The sequence below is a fragment of the Tasmannia lanceolata genome, unplaced genomic scaffold (genome assembly GCF_043159265.1).
Source record: "Tasmannia lanceolata isolate RefF3 unplaced genomic scaffold, GAP_Taslan_0.1 ptg000024l, whole genome shotgun sequence".
Classification (NCBI taxonomy): domain Eukaryota; kingdom Viridiplantae; phylum Streptophyta; class Magnoliopsida; order Canellales; family Winteraceae; genus Tasmannia; species Tasmannia lanceolata.
Genome location: NW_027518701.1, coordinates 9,657,129 through 9,676,917, shown reverse-complemented (window position 1 = coordinate 9,676,917; position 19,789 = coordinate 9,657,129). Strand labels below are relative to the sequence as shown.

Genomic DNA, 19,789 nt, shown 5'->3' with positions numbered 1-19,789 from the left:
ACATGTTTACAAAGGATTTCTAAACATTTTATCTTCACTCTAGGTTGTCTCTTCAGCATTCTGTTTTTTGCAAAAACAAAAACTAGTGTCTTGGCAAACTTGCAAAATCCTAAGGTATTCAAGTCTTTTGATTTGTAGATATAACACCAACAAACAACTTGTGAAATCTGAAGATATTAGAGTCTATTTTCCTTTTTTTCTAAAAACCCAGATTAGATGACAGCCCTGGGGTACATATCAGAAAAAAATGTACAAGAGATGGGCGAGGAGCATGTTGAAGTATAAATGATCAAATAACACCAACAACCACAAGGTTCTTCTTTTAGCTCCTTACAGGATCTTTGGCTCCAATACCATATGAAACAACAGGTGATTGGTAGTTTGACATATATATTAGAGCTGTCGCAGACCAAACAACTCCTTGATATTAAAAACCCACTTGTATAGCCAACCCAAAAGAGGGCCCACACGTGACACGTGTAGGTCAACCCCAAAAAAAGAGTGGCCAGAAATGAGGGGGAGCGTTGAAGTGTAAATGATTAAAAAACACCAACTCTAACAGCTAAAGCTTTTTCAGTAATTGGTAGTTTTACAGAGCCTAGCCTAGGAGAAGGAGACGCCCAAAAAATAATTGCAACAGATAAAAACACAAGAAGAAGACTCAATCTAAAGTTTCACAGAGCTTTGGGGAGCCTAAATTGTCGACACTAGTGGCGGCGCCTCTAGCATGAAGGGGCAAATCCCTCCAAGAGCAGTAGAAACGGTTAGCTTTGGCTACGAATTCGATGTTAGTGAGTGCCTTGTGTACTAAATTACCCTCCCAGAATTGGTGAATACATGATGGAGAAATGAGAGCAAGCAAAGACTTGATTTCAACACATATTTTATAGGGGAATTGGTAGCGTCCATCGCAGAAGGCATTTCACGAATGGGCTGTTGCATGTGAGAGCGACAACCTCATGAATAAAGACAAAAACTGTTGAAAAGTGAGCCTGCGTGGCTGCTCTCACATGCAACAGCCCATCCGTGAAATGACTTCTATGATGGACGCTATCAAATCGCATTTTATAGACCTGGGGATGGTACTTTACCCACTAAAAGGTCAATGAATACCTTACTGTCTGAATCCACAATTACGTTCGACATGGATGGCGAATCAGGTACAACCATAAAGGCCACCAAGACGGCGACCGAGAAGTGCTCTTGGCTTCCGCAACCATGTTAGAACTTCTCGCGAAATAGTGCGAGAAGGCAAAGAGGATTTTGGCTGAATTGTCACGAATGACTACGCCACTGCTGGATTCACCTGATTTCCCTTTGGCTGCTCTGTCGATGTTAAGCTTGACGACTTTGCATGGAGAACGCCTCCACCAGATCCAACAGTCCTTAATCAGTTTACAATCCCAAGGAGAAAATCCCTATTTGCACAAGAGAGCTTGTCAAGCAAAGATGATTCAACTATAGGCAAGACAAAGGACATTGAACTGAGTCAGTCTTTTAATTCGTAGACGACGCCAACAGACATTACTTATCTTCACCAAGCATTTATTGCATCTCATAGGTAAATTCGTTGTAACATAGGACATCAATTAAGTTAACTAGTAAGGAAAATATTGTCATAGGTAAATGAGTGAAGTACAGCTTTGGGTGCGTTTGGATTGCCGGAATCAGGAATCGGTATTGACATCACATTCCATTCATTTTCAAATTCCCCCATTAAATGGAATGGCAATTCAAGTTCTAGTGTTTGGGTAAGCAATGAAATTCAATTCAACAAAGTAATCAGTCATGATTTCGATTCTAACGTTTAGTGTCATCTAGACGAACGTCCGAATGGAATCAAAATTTCAAAAAAAAAATTAAATACATGTTGATCTAGTCCGCAAATTGTTCATATGTGGCGATCATAGAATTCCATGGCGCCAAATCTTTTCTCCATGGTATCAGATATTTGTTTTGCATCTCCAACACAACCTACTTTTGCATACATCTTGACGAGAGCAGAGCATTGGACAATCTGTTCATATGTGGCGATCATAGAGTTCCATGGCACCAAATCTTTTCTCCATGGTATCAAATATTTGTTTTGCATCTCCAACACAACCTACTTTTGCATACATCTTGACTAGAGCAGAGCACTGGACTCAAAAACATCAAAATCTAACCCACGCTTTACAACGTGCACATGGATCAACCTCCCCATCAAAAGAGTTCATCAAAGGCGTACAAACGGGGAAAAAACTTGAGATAGTAAGGCAATCCATCCACTCCCCCTCCAACATCATCTCCTCAAGCACACCCAATGTCTCACCCAGCTTGCAATTTTGGCAAAACCCAGAAATCATCGCATTCCAAAACCCAAAAATTATACTTGAGATTGTAACAGGACGTTGCATCAAACACTTCTCTTTTCTTTTTCTGGTATTTAACCTTTTGTAGAAACAGCTCAACCAGTAAAACTACAAAACATTAAACTAGAAATGTACCAATAATATACTAAAAATTCCTGCTACAATTGAGAAGTATGAAAAATTTTGGAATCCTACTTGAGACTAATCCTAAAATACACTCAATGACCCAAAAGGCTCCTATTACTACGTTGGGTTTAGTGATGGAGCAGTACATGAATGACTGAGGCAATTTCAAGCTCACTTATGGAGAGACCAAACACCCATAGTGAAGTGTAGAAGTAGCATGCCTGTAACTCATCTTCCTATCATAAATTCACTTGAGGGGATTTCAATCTCACTTAAGGAGAGAACAAACACCCATTCTATGGAGCAACCATACATATATCAATGCATTAGTAAGAAATCCATTGAAAAATCAAACCTCAGAACTTACCAACAACTCTCTGAAGAGCTTGTTTGATCATCCCCGCCGATGATACCGACGCTCCCCTAAACTGCAGGAAAATTGATTAACAACTCAGCATTTTAATCAACATCAATAACCTGAAAAGACAGCAAAAATCATTTTTGAATTATCCAAACCTTAGATCTTAGCATTAGAGAAAGAATGCCATCAATGGTGGATGATTGCACTGAGTAAACATCTAAATGGAGATTGCTTATTGACTCCACTATTTCAAGCAATAAGCATTCCCTCCACAGACAACGCATATCAATCTGAACTTCCTTCTCAACTATGGTGACTGTCAAATCTGCTAAACTATCCTTGGGTAAAACCCAGTTTAGTTCAGCATCTGCTTCGTCTACGTCAGATGCCTTCCTCTTGTTTATGGACAGCTTTTTTCCATTAGAAATCTCATTGTTTCCATAATTATAAGATGTTCTCTCTACTATATCTGGATGTTTCCTTCTTTCTCTTGCATTGGATCCAGCTGAATCTTTGCAAGCTTCCAACTCTTCCACCCTTCTCTCAAGCTCTTTCAAGTACTCTATTGTGTCTCCAAGGATAGATGCCTTATCAACCTGTGAAAACATGAATATTCATCAAGAAGTAGCATTGCAGAGGGATTTGCTTGGCATGGAAGAAACTCTTATGTCACATATACAGAATAAGGAAGCTAAATAAAGTATGAAAGTTTGAATCCACAAAAATTAATGATCCCATGGTTTAAAAGGTTACTGCATCACTCAAATTGACAATAAATGATACAGAAAAAGGGTAATCCACATATTAATTTTTTTCTAAAAAAGACGGAATTCTTCAGAAATATCTTTTCGATTCTATTTAACTCATCACCTTTATATTTTACCTTAGATTGCAGAGGGATTCACCCACAATAAAAATGACACTATAGTCACAAAAGTTTGAACAAGCAGTTTTATTGTCTATTTTAGCAACAAATAAGGAAATGTTTAGGAATATGCATCTATATGTTTTCTTTCCACTTGAAAAATGCAAAATGTGAATATAAAATTTACAATGATCTAACAAGTATTTAGAGTGCTATCCTTTGATCTTAAAAATAATACTAGAAGTGTTTCCAGATGAGGCATCCAAGCTCAATAAGAACGAGATTAAGTGGTTCAATTATGTTTGAGCGCTTTACAATGGAAGAATTTCATTCAAAGCTTAGCTACTTTAGGCCCATTTTACCCATAGTTCAGAAAAAGCCAAATTGTGTTGGTTCGAGATGGTGATATAAGATCGGAAAGATTGAAAGAGAATGCTTCAAGGCGTTGTACAATACGTCTTTCCTTAAGACAATAATCACCCCCACCAATCGAATGATCTGCAAAAGAGATCCACGCGTTCGCCTCCTAGATACAATGAAGCCTAATAGGTAAAACCTATTGATGATTGTTGACACTTTGCACAAGCGGAAACAATCTCGAAGTGCTCTTGGATTTTGCAAGTCTTATAGAATTTCTAGTTTTTGTTTCTGCAGAATAACAGAAACTAGATGTAAATAACAAAAGAAAATAGTAAATGGATGTAGAAAGAGAGAGATGGGAAGCTTTGAACTGTTAGAATTCAACAGAAACTTGTGAATCCCGTAATTATCCTCAAATGGCATGTTTCTGGTCTATTTATAGACCATATGGTGTCTTCTCTAGTGGAAGAGCACTCCTTTATGGTGCCTCTATACAATGAGCATCTTTTCTAGCCATTAGATCGCGATTCTAAGGCCCAAATTGGTCGTGGAGTGACTGTTGGGTTATGTAAAACCACTAGATCAACCATCCACAATGTGGATCATACCCTTTGGGCTCCTAACCGTTGGGACGGCGAGACACAAGCCAACGTTCTAGATCGTACCCGATCGGATTCCACCCAATCCAACGTCCAAGATTGCACCCGCTCGGGCACTAGCAGTTGGCACATCCAAGCAGCGCCTTCCCATGCGATATGCGAAATCGAGCGGCCGGCGTTCAATGTTGCCGGCCGTCATAATAGGAAGGGTCCAGGCCTAACCAAGTAGTGAGCGGCATGAACCTTCCACCTATTCGATCTATTGGAAGAAGTTTTGTGACTAAAGAAGATCAGCCTACGAAAGGAGTCAAGCACTCTTGCCTTAAGAAGGGGTAGCTCTGTTTCAAGCACTCCTTCTTGAAAGAACAACTCAAACAACTCTTCCCATTCAAGCACTACTTGTAGCTACCCGGGAAAGTGGATCAAAGAAAGGTAGCTTGCTTCTCTCCTGGACTGATGGCGGCTTATGTAGTGGTCGGCCTTCCTACCAGAATGCCTCCTTGGTCGAAGAGCCAAGCCAGCGCAGGAAGCAATGTAACGTGGCTGATAACTCATTTTGTGTCTCCGGCTACTTTGAGCTTTCTTTCTTATGTCAAATTCCAATGCTGTTCTGTTTTGAGACCTGCAAGCAGCTGAAAAACGGACTATATTAAGAAGGGCTAAAGCGGGGCCTAGCGCGCAACGGCTTGACTTAACTAATAGGGGCTTCAAAAATGCAATCCAAATCATACAGCTAAATGAAACCAAAAGCAAAGCTTTCAAGCTCCATTCCTAGCTGCTACAGCTAAATCAAAGGAGCTACTATCATCGGCCCTAGCGTTTGAGGAAAGGTGGATTGGTAGGTTTCGGGTTCAGAAGCTAAACGGGTAACTCAAGGACTCCGATCAGAGGCAATCAATCGAATGCGTTATTATCGGGAATCGGCCACTCCAGATCGAAGTACTACGGCGTCGTCATCACCTGACACGTGCTAGCCCGCCTTTCCAATGATTTGAATCTCTCCTGCCCGGATCACTATCGGATCACTCCGATCTCGATCAACAGCTAGCATCAATTTTGGAAAAATCTAAGCGCTCCAATCGCTCATCGCGACAATGCGTACGTGCGAAGTGCAAAGTGCGGCTAAAAAGCGCCAATAAAGCACCACTAACGCCCTACAACCAATGCCGTGAGCGAGCGTGCGTGGAAAGTGCATGGCACCATGCCGTGGTTCAACCCATTACTAATCCATTGTGCATCAAAGCAAATAAGAGAAGTGGGTAAAGCTTTATATACCCATCACTTTCTCTTGAAACTTTCCATGTGGGTTTTCCTAGCCTTTTAGGTACCTTATTATTGCAAGGGTGATGAAGGTGTTAGCCCAAGCCCATCCTTTAGAGGGACTTACTTGATCATGGTGGTACTCTCTCTCTTCCTTCCTTAAGTAGGGATTTCCTAGCCTTTTAGGTACCTTTGAACTTTAGGTCCCTTATTCATTGCATAGGCAATGAAAGAGTTATCTAGAGCCCTCTTTTGGGAGACAAGCTATGCCTCATATAGAAAAAGTCATACCCCTTAGAGATAGGCTTTTTCTCATTAGTGAGTCAACCCATAGAAGACTACCTAAGTCTCGTTGCTAGTACACCCTTATTAGGTTAAAGACTAACTCAGTCTCATAGTAGCCCTAATCCTATTTTATCATTGCAAGGACAATGATAAGGATACTTGGAGCCCTCCATAGGAGACATGCATTGTCTCATTAGTAATAGTGGTTTCTTCTTCTTCTAGAAAATATGTTTTGTCTAGTTACACCCCCTCTTAGGGATACCAGCTTAGGAGTATGTCCATTAGCATAGGAGCCTGTCCTTAGTTAGAGAGTCGATCTTTCAGGAGTCTGTCCTACCGTCATAGGGAGCTAGGATTCTGTTCAACCTTTCATAAGTCATGTGATTTTGTCCAATCCTTGCAAGGCATAGGATTCTGTTCAACCCTTGCAGAGTCGGGATTCTGTCTCCCCGCAAGGTATAAAATTATGTCCAACATTTGCGGGATATTAGAAGTTTGTCATACCCTTATGATGATAGAAATTTGTCCTCTTGAGTCGAAAACAACAAAAACACTAGAAAACATGAAAACTCAAAAACAATCAGAAATTTTAAAACATCAAAACATCTGAAAAACTAAATCATCTGAAAAGTTATGAGTCATTAGGAGTGTAGTTAGGAGAGTCTGTTTCCGAACTACGTTGGCTTGATCCTCTTCCACGAGGTACGTAGGCAGCTTGGGATTCTTATCCCAGGTCCAGTCAAACCTTCAAAAATAAACATTTCAAATCTTCCAAAAATCCTAAAAAATCATTAATAAATTCAAAACCCTAAAAATATAAAAAATCTTCAAAACCTTTTCAAAAAGATCTTCCCCTCGAGTTAAGAGTTTGTCCTAGATGTTTGGGGTGTCTTAGAGTTAGGAGTCTGTCCTGATTGTGTTTGTTCTAGAGTTGGGAGTCTATCTTAGTTAGGAGTATGTTACGCCTCTGTCCGGTCAGTTGGCGATCCACATCGCCGACTGATGACTAGACTAGGATGCGCTAGTGATCCCATTATTTCCTTTAGGAACACAGCCTAGTTATTCATAGGATGTAGGGCCCACCTGCATTAAACTAAGTTAACTTGCATCTAGTTAGGACATATAGGGAGTCCTAAAAATTCAATCGCAAAGGAAGCTATTAACAACATGTCAAGTCTTCTAGGTCGAGTCTAGGATAGCAGTCCTAGAGGGGTTAGGCATCATAGATTAGAATAGGGCGAAGAACTACGTTGCGTTGATTCCTGTAAAGAGGCGGGGATACGTAGGCTTCTTTGGATGAACATCAGATTATCTAAAGACTCGGGCTTAAGTATCAGAGTCTTAGAGTTTGTTGTTAGTTCTTTAGGAATTGTGTTTGTAGATTGCTTATGACTTCTTACATAGGATCATGATAGTGTGTAATCGTTTCTTTATTTAGTCACATGCTTAGCTGTGGCATTTACTTGCTTACTTGTCTTGATCACATGCTTAGCTGTAGCATTTACCCCCTTGCTTACTTTGATCATATGCTTAGCTGTAGCATTTACCCGCTTGCTTACTTTGATCATATGCATAGCTATAGCTCATTTATCTTTCTAGCTTATCATATTGCTATATCTTGTGCAGACCTTATACCTTTAGTTGTAGCATGCATGTGTTTGCCCATCAGAACTTAGACACCAATTAGGCATGACACTCATAACCTAGCTATTCTTAGATGATATTTCTTTCATTTCTTTTGTGTGTGCTTATTATTCATCTCCGAGACATGCATGATTAGATAGACGTCTTCTCATAGATATATGTTCCCATTTCACATGATTTTTGCCCAAAACTCTTCAAAATCAATAAATAATTGGCATAAGAGAGCAGGCGCTTGCACTTGGGCGCGGATGAGGTGCTCTTCGGACCTTTCAAATTCGTATCCAGGCACGAACCTTTTGTATCTCTTGTTATCCATTGCAACAGAGCATAGTATGGGATCCAGGGCCGACTTCCTTAGATGGCGACTCTTGTTTGTTTAAGGTATGTCTCGAATCCGGGCTAGTCCCTGAATCGAGAGGTATCTCACTTTACATCGCCACTCATGCTGTGAGGGGCACTCTTTCAAGAGTTCTTTGGTAGAGCTCTCCATCTCGTGGATGATCTAGAGACTTTCGGGGGCTCGTCCCCCGCCTCTCTTGGGATCGGGTCCACAACAGTTGCACAGATAAGCTATATGTGCATGGCTGCACAAACCATAGTGGGGGCCACATTTTTTGGGGGGATACAAAACATTCATTTGGAAGGCCCTTCCATAGATAGGGTGTGTACCAGAAATCAGCCTTATAGGATCATCCTAACCCAATCAAAGTTGGAGGAGAAAATGGACAAACACTATTTCTGCCCATTTTTTCTCTCCACAAATGGTAGGGTTAGGATGATCCCAAAAAAGTTGATTTTTGGTACACACCCTATCTACCCTATCTATGGAAGGGCCTTCCAAATAAATGCTTTGGATCCCCAAAAAAATGTGGCCCCCATGGCTTGTGCAGCCATGCACATATAGCTTATCTATGCAGCTGCACACAAACCATTTCCTCATATATATATATATATATATATATATATATATATATATATATATATATATAATAATAATAAGCTGGGAGGAAAAGCCCAGGCTTTTTTGAATTTTGTGAAAAATCTGTGGAATTAACACCTCACTTTTTTTAACTTTTTTTAACAAAGGCACCCATTCAACCCACATATTTTCAATCATACCCTCTCCTTTATTCTTTTTAACAAAGGCACCCATTCAACCCACATATTTTCAATCCTACCCCCTCCTTTATGCTTCTTAACAAAGGCACCCATTCAACCCACATATTTTTAATACTACCCCCTCCTTTATGCTTTTTAACAAAGGCACCCATTAAAGCCACATAATTTCAATCCTACCCGCCATCCTTTATGCTTTTTTAATAAAACAAAGTGGACAAAGTCAACATAGTGACATTTTTCTTTGCAAAATTACGGATTGGGTACATATGTTACATAATACTACGGATTTTTGTGTTACATAATACTACGGATTCGGACACCTGTCAACATATTGACGAACCCGATTATTTTTTAATACAGAACGTGTTCATTTAGTACATAATACTACGGATTTCGGCCACCTTTCAAAATATCTCAAGTCCCACTCGAATGCATGGGTTTGGCTATAGATGGTGCGTGAGACTCACATGTCAAAGCATGAGTGTGAAATACTCCACCGCATCAAATGGGAAAGTGATTAACCATTTATATACAGTTTCCAGTTACAAGGGTATTTGATTTATTTTTAGCTACTTTTTTGCTTATTTTTTCTACATATTTTTTAACTAACGTTTTTTTTTTTCATATACTTTTCTTGGCCTTGTCGTGCATTTTTTATTTTTTTTTACACAAAAATTAATTAGAAAATTTTGTATCATATACTTTTTTTTCCGCCGCATCGTGCATCTTTGGTTTTACACAAAAATTAATTAGAAAACTTTTTCTTTTGCATTCTTTCATTACTTGGTAAGCTAACCATGCATCCTTTTTTGCTTATTGTTTCTACATATTTTTAACTAATTTTTTTTGGTGTTATAGTCCTTTTTTTAGCCATGTCATGCATCGCACGTCGAGTATTACTAGTATACTATATAGTAGAAGAGAAAAGAAGAGAATTATTTGAATTTCTCCCAAAATTCTAATAGAATTACACATCACTTTTTTTGACTTTTTTTAACAAAGGCACCCATTAAAGCCACATAATTTCAATCCTACCCCCCTCCTTTATGCTTTTTTCATAAAAAAAAAGTAGACAAAGTCATGGTGGTTTTTTGTTTTTGCAAACATTACGGATTGGGTCCATATGTTACATAATACTATCGATTTTTGTTAACATATTACATAAAACTACGGATTCAGTACACCTTTCAAAATATTGACGAATTCCGGGCATCTTAAGAGGAGCAACATATGATGGAAACCTCAAAAGATTGGAGGGCTAGGATCAGTCTATGGAAATGATTTTACAGGCACATCCTATGTCTGTTGTGTTCCATCACATGGACTGTTTGGATCAACCTATGATGTGGTCCGTACAGTTCTTTGTCGGCCCGTGCATCGCACGAGGTTTTTTTACTAGTGTGTGTGTGTGTGTGTATATATATATATATATATATATATATATATATATATATATATATAGAGAGAGAGAGAGAGAGAGAGAGAGAGAGAGATGTCTCTAGTTGGTCAACTAGATAACGTTCTCTAGTTCGCCGACCAAAAACACAATGGGCCCACATTGTTTGGATAATCCATAACATTCATTTGATAGGGTTAGGATGATCCTCAGAGATGATAAAATGCCCTATTGAATTACCAGAGTCCCTGGTTTTCTTCCACTCCAAGCTTCATAAGGAGTCCTTTTCTTCACCACTTTCATTGGACTTCTATTGAGAAGGTAAACAGTTGTAGCGACTGCTTTTGCCCAGAACATGTTTGGAAGCCCTTTTCCTTTTAACATACTTTTTGTGGTCCTATTCTTGCGCTCTGCTATGGGCCTATCAAATGAATGCTTTGGATCATCCAAACAACGTGGGCCCACTGTGTTTTTGGTCGGCGCACTAGAGAAATTTATCTAGTCTGCCAACTAGAGACACTTTTCCGTCTCTCTCTCTCTCTCTCTCTCTCTCTCACACACACACACACACACACACACACACACACACACATATATATATATATATATAGAGAGAGAGGGAGAGAGGAAGGTGTTTCTGAGCTCGAGCTCAGATAAGCTTATCTAAGCTTGAGCTCAAAAACACCATACCTCTTGTGGAGTATACAACCAATCGCAATAGAAGGTGACCTATTCACCAAGTAACAAGCTGTGTTATAGCTGCTTCAGCCTAAAAGTCTTTAGACATCCCAACATTTGACATCATGCAACGGGCCCTTTCCAAGAGAGTTCTATTCAAATGCTCTGCAACCCCATTCTGATGACGTGTTTTCACAATTGTGTGATGCCTCAGAATGCCTTCATTCTTGCAGAACCCATTAAAGTCACCCTCACAAAACTCCAAGCCATTATCAGTTCTGAACCTCTATTTCTTCTTGCATGTCTGCTTCTCAATCAAAGCTTTCCATTGTTTTTTAAAGTGACAAATACATCATTCTTCTGTTTCAAAAAATCCACCCAGACCTTCCTAGAATAGTTTACAATAAATGTGAGGAGATACCGATAACCACCCTTTGGCTGCATAGGAGAGGGACCCAAAGATCTGACTGAATGTAATCCATTGTACGCTTGGATTTATGAACAGCTTTACTGAACTTCATCCTACACTGTTTTCCAAACACGCAGTACTCACAAAAGTTCAACTTTCCAGTACTCTGCCCACACAACAGTCCATGTTTGCTCAATACTTTCATACCCCAAACGCATGTGCCCCAACTGAGTAGTATCTATGTCTGTATCTTTAGAAGTTTTTAGTGGCCTTTCAGCATTTTTAGTTCATTTACATTTATCTTATGTGGACGCACATATTTAGCACAGTGATAGTTATTATTCGCTATTTGAGATAGCCTTATTTTTGCATTTATGCTCATGCTTATGTGGATGCATGTTAATTAACTAGATGGATGTAGTTAATCAATGAGATTGATTAATGATTTTCAACAGGTGCGGTCTGCTACTCACAAAGCATAGACCGTCCTTGACATCTGAGATGTGCGGGATGAGGCTGATCGCACTTACATCCGGGATGTCCAAGGAGGTCATTGGCTGCCCTGATTTCACAGGAGATCAGGATGATTGACCTATTTTAGAGCCAGGATGAGGCATTCCTGAGATGAGTCGGATGGGCTTTATAGTCATTAGGGACTGATCCTGCATGGCGTAACCGGATGACGATATATCTAGTTCCGTATTGCTATGTGCTTTCTAGATTTACCCATGGCATGTGCACCGGGTGCGACACGTGCTAGAGACCACTACCTATAGATGCAGGATTAATCCTTTTTACGCTTTCTATATTTCCCCATGGCATGTGCACCGGGTGCGACACGTGCTAGAAACCACTACCTACAGGTGCAGGATTAATCCTTTTACCTAGCATCGTATGTGAGGAACCCATTCCATAAGTAGCCCTTGTGCCCTTAGGTACCCTTCGCTATGCTAGAAAGTTGAAGTCTAATGCTCACTACTTTGGCATGCTAACCTGCGATTGTGATCAATTCGACCTACTGTCGCATTGCTGGAAAAGCAGTTTGACTGATACGGAATATTATATGTGGTTGGGGAAGATCCCATGATATTTATAGTAAGGCTGGGCTATGGCGTGCACTTGTATCTCTTTATCGGCGGCGGCATTTTTATTGGGTTTTATTGATTGTTTTGAAAATTATTTTCTAAATCTATTTATATAGTTAAATATGTTTATTTTGGAAAATAATTTTGCAAAATATCAGTTTTCTCAATAAATGAACAAGTGCATGCTGAGGTGGATGGGGCTGCTTACGATTAGAGCAGTTCATCTCGGTGTATAGTGTGTGAGTCTAGGGAAGGCTAGATGGGATTGTGAGGTTGCAGTTCTGGTCAAATGAAAATTTGGTACTGGGCTCTCATTGAGCAGATGATTGGTCCCTGAGGTCTTACCTATTAGGTTCCAGTATTTGAGATCAGGTGTATATGGTTAAGATTGTTAAAGGGTTAGTTTTGTGCCATTGATCTCCTTTTGGGTTAGGCATGTTGGTAATTATCATTATGCCTTGAGTGTGTTTTGGTATTTTAGATCACTAAAGGCACGACTGTAGTAAAGTCGAAGGAGGACTTTTTGTTTGCTCTTGAAAGTGTAGAGATCTTAGGGGAGATTTGGAAATTACCAAGTTTCCTTTCTGTAAGCCCAAGGGTTCCCATGGGTTAATCATTCACCTAACGTTCTTGTTTTGATGCTAGCAAACCAAATTAATTAGCATTACGGACTAATGTGTTGCTTTGAGGTGTTGTGTTATATACCGGATTTTTATGTCATAGTCACCATTACACAACTCTTCTCAACACATGACTTGTGGATCAAGAAGCAAAGGAACTAAGAGCTTGCACCTACAGTGAAGACATCCTCATTTGAAGATGTTCAAGTCAAGAAGCTCAACATGAAGATCCCACAAGTTCCTAGCAAGTGTCAAGGAGGAGCTTGGAGTTGAACATGCCTTGGTGACACCTCATGTACCTCACAACATGCATTGAAGATTGGAAGGAGTCACAAAAGCCAAGACAAAGTTCAAGATGTTCACTCAAGCCGAAGAAGTCCAAGAAACTGCAAAGGAAAGAATACATTTCAAGAAGACTCAACGGTATCATTTTAGAATGTATTTAGAGTCCTCTTGATTTTATGTTTAAATGCACTTTCAAAAGGTTTTCAAATGGTTTTCATACTTAACTTTTTACATCTTTGGAAACCATCAACATACCCAAAAATGTGTTTGAAAACCTAGGACTTAAGCCCAAAGACCATGGTCCAAAAGCCCAGGCTCTTTTAAGTTAAAATGAAATTTTACACAGGGCCGGTCGACCGGAGTGTCCCGGGCGACCACGGCAAGTTAGCTGGAAATCAGCACTTGCAAGTAAATAGCTGACCAGTCGACCGAGGGTTAGCCGAGCGACCGCGGAATAGGTTCTGTCGAAACAGAACCATTCTGTCATGGTATGGGCGGGCGACCGCCAAGGGTCGGTCGACTGCGATAATGTTTTTTAGCCGAAATTTTATTCAAACAGATTGCCCTCGCCGGGCGACCGCTTTAGGGCCGGTTGACCGTGACGGTTTGAAATTTAAATTTCTTCAAGAGAGCCCGATAAGGGCGGGCAACCACCTTGCCTCAGTCGACTGCAGTGGCTTGGAAAAAGAGCTGTTGGGGTTTGCGCAGGTTGACTTTTTCAACCCAGGTTTTTATGGTTCTACCCTTAAACAGTCATATTTCTTCAAGGGTTATATATACACTATCTAAACCTTTCTAACCAAGCTTTTCAACATTTTTGAAAGATCAAATCCCATCTTTTTTAGCTTAAACTTTCAAATCAAAAGGAAGACCTCTTTGAGCTTGTATCTCCACATCTTATCAAGAGGAACTTCATAGGCTTTTTATTTGTATCTTTCTTTGGAATGATTGTGAGCTTACAACTTTGTAAACCACCTATTAAGAGGCATTGAGTATTTTTCATTTTTCTTTATTCTTCATTGATGGTCTACTCTTCGGCCCGTTAAGAATTGTGAAGATATTGTTAGGGTCTCCGATTCGGCCCGTTAACAAAGGTGAATCATGTAAGAGGGTGTGTCCCCTCGTAAGGATTCGTGTAGAAAGGGTTTGTCCCCATTGGAGTTGGAGAAGGTGGTTGTAAAAGCTTGGAGATTAGGCTTGAAATCTCACCCTTAGTGGAGTATCCAAGGAGCTAAACTTGGAAGAGTGAAGTATGTCTTGTTGATAGACCGAACCACTATAAATCTTGGTGTACTCTTTATGGTGTGCCTCTTCTTCTCTATCTCTCTCATTCTTCTCTTGCACGTGTGGTAATTGGTAAACTCTAAACCTAACTTATATTTATGCTTTTGATTGACCAAAGGTTAGTAAATGCAATTGATTGAAATATATAAACCCTAGTTGTATTATAATGTCTATTTGAACAAGGGTTAGTAAATGTGCATGATTAGAATGTATAAACCCTAGCTTTCATTAATATATCTGTTTGAACAAGGTTTAGATTAATTAGTGCTTAATTAACTTTTAATCTTCCCTTAATTAAGCCTAAAATTTCTAATTGACCAATTCACCCCCCTCTTGGGTTGTCACACTTGCATTTCATTTGGTATCAGAGCATAGGCTCTTAAAGAGGTTTTTGATTCAAAAACCTACAACAGAAAAGATCTGTGACAATCTGTGGTACCCCGATCCCGCGAGAGGGGTGGGGCGCGAGCCGCCGCGCTCTCTCTCTTGGTCTCCCGTATCCACGCGATTGGCGTGTGCATTTAATTATTGATTTGAATTCGTTTTTCATGTGAACTTGGGATCACTAAGGCAATCCGAATTCCACACGAAAGAGACTGACAGAGTCGCCACCTAGATGTGGGATCTAGGACCCGAAATTAACCAAAAATCTAGACTCGCTACCTGGTTACGAGAATGGAAGGTATGGGGAGTTATCCGCCACATGCACCATTCCTGCCCGATAATCGGTCTTCGATTCCAAAAGCTAACTCTTTTAAATTTATTTTAAATGGCTCATTCAACTCTATGTTAATGTGCGAACTAAGTGACATGCATCCTATGATCTAATTTCAATGTGAATCCTAAATGTGTATCTTGATTTATTAATTTGTCTGGATTCAATCTAAGTGCAAGTTCTCCTAGAATTCTAATTTCATGGAAAGCCCTAAATGATTTGATTAAGCATTTACAAGAAAATTAATATACAAAACACTACAATTTGTTGTGGTGCCGACTCGCGGATGGTATGTCATCAGACATCCAAGCTGCCTACGTACCCAAGCCTCACTGGGATCAGAGTCGACGTAGTTCGGTGAACCTAAGCTAAGCTACTTATGCCTAACTCAACTAAGACACCGACCTAGACGGGATTGACTGTTTCAACAGTTTTAGGAGAAGTTATTTAATTCAAGTTGAAGATTTTATTATCCTAGGATTTCATCTAAGATGCTATATTAATCTTATCTAAATGCAAGTTGTTCCTTAGACTAATGCATGTTAGCCTACATCCTAGTTTACTGGGCTTGTCTTAAGGAAGGATTGGGCGACTAGTGTAACTAGACTTATGGCACGGTTGCTATTCATAGCAAGCATCCGTGATGAGGCTGGACTCCTAACTCTAGGACTCCTTAAAACCTAGGACACGGCACGACACCGGTGTTCCTAAATTGGGCTCTAATGGTTCTTATGACGGAAACCGTGATCCAACAGTTCCGAGAGACACAAGATGAATCGATTTCAGTTCTTGGAGTTAACGAATTTCAGATTTTGAGGATTTTCATTTTCTGGACATTTAAGGAATACCAACGGTTCTAGGGTTCACCAATTTCGGCCCAGAATGGCATCCAAGGGAGGGAATCGTGCGTTCTTTCCTTGTGCAATTTAGTACTTAGGTTATAGCATTTTATTTCCTGGCAAATCTCAGGATTTCCGTGGACAGTAACCTCGGAGCCAATAGCATGCTATAGCTTAAATATTCAAATTATCAAAAATCGGTTGCAATTGGGATACGATTATGGATGCACTGGCCATTTTTTCAGGGAAATCTAAAGATCCTAAAATTTCTGTTTCAATAGATTAAGGAGTGAACATGTGACAGAATTTAAGGTTCTTTGGAAATTTTCACAATGATTTTTAATTAATTTCGAATTTTCAATGGATTTTATCAATTTTAAGCATATGAGTGATTTTACAAGTGAAATTATTGCAAACGAATTCGAAATGAGTTGAAATTTCTACAGCAGCAAGATGGGAATGTATGTAGCTTACTGGATGAGTTTTGCAGATTTTTACGTTAAATTCATATTTAATCTTGATTTAACAATTAAATGACCAGATTGCAAAATTAACACAGAAACTACAAGAAATAGAAATTTAAATTCCATGAAATTTCTACAGAAATAAGATATGAATAAAAATAACATGCTGTAAGAATTTCATGAATTTTAAAGATTATTTACCACCAATTTCGAATTTGTCAAGTTTCAGACCAGATTATAAGTTAACACTACATCCCATATAAAACAAGATCCAAATCATTTGAAAATTTTACAGAAACAAGAAAGATGAAATTTAAGTATAATGCAAAAATGGGGAGAATTTTAATGGTGATCTGATGTTATTACAAATTCTCACAAAATCTGATTATTTTCGAAGAAAGCATTAAATAATATACCAAATAAACTCCAAAAATCTTTACAAATTCATGGTAAAATGAATCAGTACCATATTATTTTCCCACGAAATTTCATTAATTTTGGAATCTATTTAGTATATAATTTATTTTTCTTCGTCAAAAAGATGTTTTTGAAGAGTTTTCTATTTTTAAAACACGATTTTCGGAAAAATTCGGAAAAAATCGGAACAGTGTACCTACCTGTGGTGAAGATCTCCGCCCAATCCAAGAGTCAAAAAAACAAATCTGAAAACAAAAAATCCCTCCGCCACCGATCCGCTCCGCCGTCTTTCGCTTTCTCTTTCTTTTTTCTTTTTTATTTTTGTTTCTCTCACTGTTGATAGAGGGAGTGATTGGAAGAAGAATTTTTATTAGATGAGCCACCTTGGTTCTTCTTTTTTTCTCTCCCTCCCTCTTCTCCTTTTGTTTTTCAGAATACAAGCCATATTTATAGCTACATATAGGAATACTATTTGAGATAAAAATACATTTTTAATAGCCATCACAAATGACTAAAATTTAAACATGTGTGGTATTGGTAGCCACCATGGATGACCATGACCAACCACCATAGATGACCATGACCAGCCATCATTGATGACCAAGGAAAGAAGGGAGAGAGAGAGAGAGAGGCCTCCAAAAAAAGGTTAATTTTTTTTTTTTTTTTTTGACTTTGGTGTGGGAACATGAATGGAAACTTTGGAAACAATATATTTTCTTCCATGGTGGGTCCCACTTATATTGCATGTATATGGTTGTAATAATAATAATTAGAAATTACTATTTTCCATATGAGAACACGTGGGCTGCTGTTGTGTAGAGAACAAGCTTGCAATTCTAAGTGGGTCCCACGTTTTTATTTTTATTTATTATTTATTTTATTTATTTTTATTTTTTTTAACTTCTTTTTGGAATAATTGATTTTCTTCTTTGATCTTGACCATCCAAGTTGGAACCCACACACAATTTTCTACTTAGATTGTTCCAAAATTGCAATTTTTTCGTAAAATTTCATCCTCATATTTTCCTCGGAATTCCCCAATATAAACTTGAAATACCAGAAACAAAGAAAATCCCTTAGTAGTACAGCTTTAAATGAGAAAAATACATGCTTTTTTTACCTACAATTCACACATAAATGCGCTCATCAACATGTTCAAGGTGGGCCCACTCAGTGGGTACAAACTCTCTCTCGCCTGGAATCTTCTGAATAACCATTCTCAACACTTAGCGAAAAGAAAATGCGGAACATTGCGAAAATGATCGGAAAGATTGAGAAAGCATAAGGGACGGACACGGGAATGGAAAACACTGAAAAAAGACTGATAACAAGAACACTAACTTCTTTGCTGATTAAGGTGGAGCAAAATGGGGGTGTCTACACAATCCAAATGAATTTTGAGAGAGTTCGATCCGCTCTAATTCCTCCATGTTTTTTATGGAACTAATTATAGAGCTTGGAGAGTGCAAATGCAAGCCTATCTCAAATCCATAGACTTTGGCATCCTAGATGTCATTGAAGAGGAAATTTCTTTTTCAAGGAAATATACTAAAAATGATATAAATCTATTTTTCTTGAACTCAAAGGCAATGATCTTATTGTGTTGTGGTTTAACTCCAAATATTTTTTACATTATTTCAAATTGCATCAATACAAAAGATATTTGGACTACATTAGAAAATACTTTTGACAAAAATGGTTGTCTCTTTTCAAATGATAAAACTATTAAACAAAAAGAGATTTCTCAAAAATCTTTTGCAAAAGAAAGTTCTTTCAAACATTCAATTTCCGATTTGAAATCGAAAATAAATGAAAGTTCAAAAAGAAATGAAAAATTAAGTCAAATGAGAATATTTTTGATAAATAAAAATATTGACTTATTTCAAAGGTGCAATGCCTTTGAAAAATAAATGAAAAGCCTTGAAAAAACAAACATTGAATTTATTGAAAAATATAAACATGGTTGTGAAAATGAAGAACAAGAAAATGAAAAACTCTCTACTAATCAAAGACTACAAGAAGAAAAAGATATGCATATTTGCTTAAATTTAAAGTCTTGTGATTCTATTTGTTCATCATCTACCGAACCATACTGTACTCATTGTGGTAGATCTGGACATTACAATCTGAGTGTAAACTTAGATTTGTAAAATCTAACAAGTTTGTTTGGAAAATAAAAGATATACTCCCTCAAACACTTGGATGGAACCAAAGGGATTTGGGTTCCAAAGAATCCCATCTGAACTAATTTGTGAATGAGTTAGTTTAGGGGCTATGCTAAATTGTTATGTCATTCACATTCATACTAGATAATTTAATTCATTGAATACTCTTTGTATCTAGTTTTCATGAGCTTAATTGCTATATCTTTTTATCCATGAATATAGATACTCATATGCATGAAGTTTTAACTTGAATGCTTCTATATTCATAAGAGCTTAATGATCACAGCTTTTACTTGTTATAGTCTAAAAGTAAATCAATGATACATTTTATCTTAGACTATACTTTATGCTTTATTGAATATCATTCTAGAATTTTTAGTCTAAGTGCACATATTATCTTCTTGCACTTAGTACACATCCACAAAGGAAAATTCACAATAGAAAATTCAATGTGAAAACCAT

General features: G+C 38.3%; 1 pseudogene; it reads right to left on the bottom strand.

The window, feature by feature from the left end:
* Window positions 1-19,789, bottom strand: part of LOC143857002 (uncharacterized) — a 97,385-nt pseudogene that overhangs the window by 19,366 nt on the left and 58,230 nt on the right.